Raw genomic sequence first — 7013 nt, forward strand, 5'->3', positions numbered from 1 at the left:
ATGTCTTATGAAGCCATCTATCCAAAGCCTGCGAAGGAACCAGTTCGTGAAGACAATGCTGCCTTTCAAAGCTTCTCAACACCACTTGAAGCCAGTCATGTGCCAAATCCAACTAGCGTTACTGGCCCTCTTGTCGGTCAGCTTAGGCTGCCGCATCGTGCTCCCAATGATGCAACTGCCAGCACCATAGCTCAAAGGCCTCAAAAGCGAACTCGAGTTCTAAATGATAGAGAACTTCTTTTTTCTCTTCATCAGAAGCATGATAGGCATCATGACTGGATGAAGCAACAGATACAAAGTCTTCTTGTGGATGTCAGTAGCATACACAACCTCTCCACCAAGAACTCATATGTTGCTCATGAAGCCTGTCGACGTACCTGGAAGAGACTTACTCTGCTTTGTTCTGAAGATGACCTCACGGCAGATGGCTTCACTGAAAGGTTCGAGTTTGACTCCAGGCCTCCACAATCTGCAAGTTGGCACTCTACTCCATCCATTGAAGATTCCAACAGTTCATCTTCGGCTCCAACTGTTGTTGCACAAGTCATTGATGAGGAGGATGACGCCACTTCACCAGCTATGGTGTCACTGCATCAGGCCCTTCTGCACCGCCCAACTCAAATTTCAACCCGGTTGGCCCAACATCTTCACCATCACAGCATGGGAACGTGAAAGCACAAGTGCTCCCTGGGTGATTTTGGTACTTAATGTCAACATATCTCTTGTTGGACTAATATTTTTATCTAGTATATTTCAGATGAGTTCAACAATGGCGTGGCAAGGACAAGAGGATGTGGAACCCCTTCAAAATGCTAAGGACAAAGATTGGCAAAGGCTCAAGACTCTTCATTTTCATTTTAGTGATCCAAGATCACATTGAGTCCATAGGAAAGCCAATACTATTAGAAGGGGATGAGGTGTTTCTTAATGGTCTACTTGCTCAAAGTGCTTAATGATATTGCTCCAAAACCCACAGCCACTTTCTCATTTCCACACATGTCCAAAACCTAAAAGTCAGACTCGACCCCACCAATTTGATCTATCCGGCGCCACTGAGTTCATTTGACCTAGCCACTGCGAGAAACCCTAGACAATTCGATCTCATCGATCGGGATCTCAGTCTCACCGAGATGGCCTTGCAAACTCTTTGTTGCCTGTTGTAATTATTTTGGTGTCATTGAAATGTGCAATTGGTCCCACCAAGTTTACTTGACCAACTCTCTATTTGCTCATTGCTGAGATCGATCTCACTGAGTTTATGCAATCGGTCTCACCAAGATGAGGTTTTGCCCTAACCCTAGCACATCGGTCCCACCAAGATTCCTAACATTCACATTTTGAACTGAATCGGTCTCATCGAGTTCTTCTATTCGGTCTGACCGAGTTGGGTCAAATGTGTGTAATGGTTGGATTTTGTGTGGAGGATATATATACCCCTTCTCCATTTGAGAGAGAGCCATCAGAACGTGCCTACACTTCCACTACTCATTTTCTGAGAGAGAACCACCTACTCATGTGTTGATACCAAGACATTACAATCCGACCACAAGAATCTTGATCTCTAGCCTTCTCCAAGTTGCTTTCCACTCAAATCATCTTTCCATCATAGTCAAATCTGTGAGAGAGACTTGAGTGTTTGGGTGACTATCATTTGAAGCACAAGAGCAAGGAGTTCATCATCAACACACCATCTATTACCTTTTGGAGAGTGGTGTCTCCTAGATTGGTTAGGTGTCACTTGGGAGCCTCTGAGAAGATTGTGTATTTGAACCAAGGAGTTTGTAAGGGCAAGGAGATCGCCTACTTTGTGAAGATCTACCCGAGTGAGGCAAGTCCTTCGTGGGCGATGGCCATGGTGGGATAGACAAGGTTGCTTCTTCGTGGGACCTTCGTGGGTGGAGTGTTACTTCTTGAGTTTGCGTTGTTTTTTCCCTTGAAGAGGAAAGGGTGATGCAGCAACATAGAGATAAGTATTTCCCTTAGTTTGAGAACCAAGGAATAAATCCAGTAGGAGACCACACACAAATCACCGAATACCTGCACAAACAATCAAACAACTTGCACCCAATGCGATAAAGGGGTTGTCAATCCTTCACGGTTAATTGCAAAGGTGAGATCTGATACAAATACATAAATGATAAAAGTAAATATTTTTGGTATTTTTTTATAGATCAAAAAGTAAAAGATTGCAAAAATAGTAGATTGGAAACTAATATGATGGAAAATAGAAATTTATATGATGGAAAATAGACCCGGGGGCCATAGGTTTCACTAGAGGCTTCTCTCATCATAGCAAATAATATAGTGGGTGAACAAATTACTGCCGAGCAAATGATAGAAAAGCGCAAAGTTATGACGATATCTATGGTAATGATCATGAATGTAGGCATCACATCCATGTCAAGTAGACCGAAACGATGCTGCATCTACTACTATTACTCCGCACATCGACCGCTATCCAGCATGCATCTAGAGTATTAAGTTCATAAAGAACGGAGTAATGCATTAAGTATGATGACATGATGTAGAGGAATTAACTCAAGCAATATGATGAAAAAACCATCTTTTTACCTCGATGGCAACAATACAATACGTGCCTTGCTGCCCCTACTGTCATTGGGAAAGGACACCGCAAGATTGAAACCAAAGCTAAGCACTTCTCCAATTGCAATAAAAACCAATCTAGTTGGCCAAACCAAACCGATAGTTCGAAGAGAATTACAAAGATATAAAATCATGCATAAAAGAATTCAGAGGTGATTCAAATGATATTCATAGATAAGCTGATCATAAAACCACAATTCATTGGATCTTGGAAAATACACCGCAAAAGTATTACATCAGATAGATCTCCAAGAACATCAAGGATAACATGGTATTGAGAATCAAAGAGAGAGAATAAGCCATCTAGCTACTAGCTATGGACCTGTAGGTCTGTGGTAAACTACTCACGCTTCATCGGAAAGGCAATAGAGTTGATGTAGAAGCCCTCCATGATCGAATCCCCCTCTGGGAGGGTGCCGGAAAAGGTCCCTAGATGGGATCTCACGGGTATAGAAGGTTGTGGTGGTGGAAAAGTGTTTTCGTGGATGCCTCTATTGGTTTGGGTATATATGGGAATATATAGGCGAAAGAATTAGGTTAGCAGGTGCAAGAGGGGACCACAAGGGTGGGGGCATTCCCTATCCCCCTAGGCGCGCCCTCTGTCCTTGTGGCCGCCTCGTGGCTCCTTCGACTTCATCTCCAAGTCTCCTGGTTGTCTTCTGGTCCAAGAAAAATCATCACGAAGGTTTTATTTTCTTTGGTATTCCTTTTCTGTGAAACTCAAAAATAGGAACTGGCACTAGGCTATAGGTTAATAGGTTAGTCCCAAAAATAATATAAAATAGCATATTAATGCATTTAAAACATCCAAAACAGATAATATAATAGCATGGAACAATAAAAAAATATAGATACATTGGAGACGTATCAAGCATCCCCAAGCTTAATTCTTGCTCGTCCTCGAGTAGATAAATGATAAAAACAAAATTTTTGGTGTGGAATGCTACCTAACATATTTATCCATGTAATTTTCTTTACTGTGGCATGAATGTTCAGATCTGTAAGATTCAAAACAAAACTTTAATATTGACATAAAAACAATAATACTTCAAGAATACTAACAAGGCAATTATGTCTTCTCAAGATAAGCTTATCCCTACAAAGTCATATAGTCTGGCTATGATCCATCTTCATCACACAAAATATTCAAATCATGCACAACCTCGATGACAAGCCAAGCAATTGTTTCATACTTTTGATGTTGTCAAACTTTTTCAATTTTCACGCAATACATGAGCGTGAGCCATGGACATAGCACTATAGGTCGAATAGAAGGTGGTTGTGGAGAAGACAAAAAGAAGGAGATAGTCTCACATCAACTAGGCCTATCAACGGGCTATGGAGATGCCCATCAATAGATATCAATGTGAGTGAGTGGAGATTGCCATGCAACGGATGCACTAGAGCTATAAGTTTATGAAAGCTCAAAAAGAAAGTAAGTGGGTGTGCATCCAACTCGCTTGCTCATGAAGACCTAGGGCAATTTGAGGAAGCCTGTCATTGGAATATACAAGCCAAGTTCTATAATGAAAAATTCCCACTAGTATATGAAAGTGACAACATAGGAGACTCTCTATCATCAAGATTATGGTGCTACTTTGAAGCACAAGTGTGGTAAAAGGATAGTAACATTGTCCCTTCTCTCTTTTCTCTCATTTTTTATTTGGGCCTTCTCTCATTTTTTGGCCTGTTTTTTTCGTCCAGAGTCTCATCCCGACTTGTGGGGGAATCATAGTCTCCATCATCCTTTCCTCACATGGGATACTGCTCTAATAATGAAGATCATCACACTTTTATCTACTTACAACTCGATACTTAGAGCAATATATGACTCTATATGAATGCCTCCGGTGGTGTACCGGGATGTGCAATGAATCAAGAGTGACATGTATGAAAAAATTATGAAAGGTGGCTTTGCCACAAATACGATGTCAACTACATGATCATGTGATATGACTCAAATAGCTTTGAGACGATTTTATGGGGCGGCCCTGATCTTTCACTGACGCAAAGAGATAGCAGAGAAAAACTTGAACGGAAGCAAATGAATTAGAACAGGCCGAATATATATAATTGCACTGTTGATTCTGTATGTGAAGGAGTAGTAGCTAGCTAGATGGATTGGTTTTGACTACTGATGATCAGCGGCGGCGGCGGCGATGTAGTAATTGGAAGATGGAGGGCGTGAGGTGGTAGAAGTAGATTGAAGAAAGTAGAGATCGGATCGACCCCTGATTGATCAAGAATCAAAGCGAAGCTAGCGCCCTGGGAATCAAGTCAGCCAGAACACATGCAATCAATGATCCAAATCATGGAACGCAGGAACTCAGATATGCGCCAATCATAAGATGACTTTTCTGAATATTTTTCTATACCAACTAAAACCTAATCCTAGACAACCCTGACCCCTTGCTTATATAGGTGGTGCCTAATAATTGGGCCTCGACCAATCTAGACTAGGAGAACGATGAGGACTCCTCACGTTACAAACTTGTATGTAGAAACTAAAAAAGATCACAAAAACCAATTAAACTAGAAAACAAATAAAAAGAACACGCCTCCTTCTCTGCCATGGCATTCTTATAGGCTTGATTCATCCGAGGACCAACGTACGTATACTTGCATGTATGGTTGCTAGGTCAAAACTAGAATCAAGTTGATGGTGTCGTATGTTAGCAATCAAACTTTCATTCTTACTTGGCGTTCGTACAAATATTGGCAAGGTGTTCTGAACATAGGCTTCACTTCCTCCCGAGGCATGACCCGAGGAGAAACTTCAGTAGTATATGGAACATGCATCACACCTAAGATTCCTCTCTGTTTTGTAGCACACATTATCTTCTTATGATGAAGCGCGGGAACCACATACTTTTTCATCTTATTTTCATAGCCAGACTCTCGCGTGGAAAATACTTTACTTGGCGATAATGGTGAAACGACAAGAGTACCTAGGATGGCCGCATCATCCTCTCCCCCTTCAAACGAAACCGTCCTCAGTTTCGGAGCACCCTTCAAAATATCCTTGCGTACAAACATATGATCAACCTTGATAGCATTATTACCAAAGGGTTGTAGCACACATTTGATGCCAACATGGAACATGTATAGCGTTGCGATCATACTGCCACAGACGACCCAATAGTAATTGTCACACATCCATTGGCACAAACGTCACAAATGACCTCATCATAATATGTGCCAATATTGATATTTACGCGTACCATGTGAGTCACTTTCAGACGTCCAGAGTTGTACAACCACTCAATGCAATGTGGCTGCGGATGTGGCCACGCCTTCATTCCTAAAGCATCCACCACACGCTTGCTTATGAGGTTGGTGTAGCTCCCTCCATCAATAATCAACTTGTAACACTTGTTGTTGATTCGGCATTGTGACTGCAAAATTTTCCACCGCTGTCCTATGCTTGGAATTTGATCCTCTTTAGCTCGCTGCACCATGATGCATGGCAGATCATAATCCAAAGGATAGCACTTGATAGGATTATCTTCACTTTCCCCTTCCTTGGGCTCATCAGACTCTGAGTCAGTTTTGTCTTCAGAAACATATCCATCATTAATAAGGAGCACTCTCTTCTTGTTCAGACAATCAATGTGTTTGTGTCCCCTACCTCCACATGTGTAACACGCAATGTCACTAGTACGCATAACAGATTGCGCACTTGAATCAGCCCTTGAAGCCACTTTTGCTCGTGGCCATAGGTTCTTTGCTCGACACGCGCTCGTCGATCCCGCGATCGCCGTGTCTCCCGAGCCACGCGGAGACGTCTAAAAGCGCTGCCACACTCGTCTTCGTCGGATGCATCCACCAGTTTGAGCCGGGGCACTCTCAATCGTCGTTGCCGTGTTCTTCCCCATGACGAACCGAACCACCGTCGCCACTGCCTCGTCATCGCCCCGCTGCTCCGATGCCTCCCGTAGCTCCTTGAGCTCGCCCCGCGCTCACTGTGAGCTTCCTCCGTCGACCCCATGTTTTTCCCCTTGTTAGCCGCCATAGTCCGCCGCGCCCGAGCCTCCAGCCACGACCTGACTCCGCTCCCACGCGAGCTAACCATGACCCCCTGCATGCCCCGCTAGCCCCCACCTGCGCTCCATCGCCCGCTGCTGCCTGCACGCACCCGCAGCCCCGCGCCCATCCCGTACTGCCCGCAGCAGTGCCCCTTGTTGCTCCCGCCGCTATCGCTATGCTGCTCTACTTCTTCTACTCGATGCGGCGGCTGCCGCTGCTACTCCCTGCCTTTTCTCCTGCTGCCGCCAACCGCGCCCACCTCCGGCCTCCCATGGCCTTGTCGTTGCCGTTGCCGACCGCCCTGCCTACGCCCGCCGCCGCCTCCGCCTCGCGGCGGCTGGCCGCCGCCGCCCAAGATCTCACCCCCGCACCCGCGTGCCCTG

Source organism: Triticum dicoccoides, chromosome 4A (genome assembly GCF_002162155.2).
Source record: "Triticum dicoccoides isolate Atlit2015 ecotype Zavitan chromosome 4A, WEW_v2.0, whole genome shotgun sequence".
NCBI lineage: Eukaryota > Viridiplantae > Streptophyta > Magnoliopsida > Poales > Poaceae > Triticum > Triticum dicoccoides.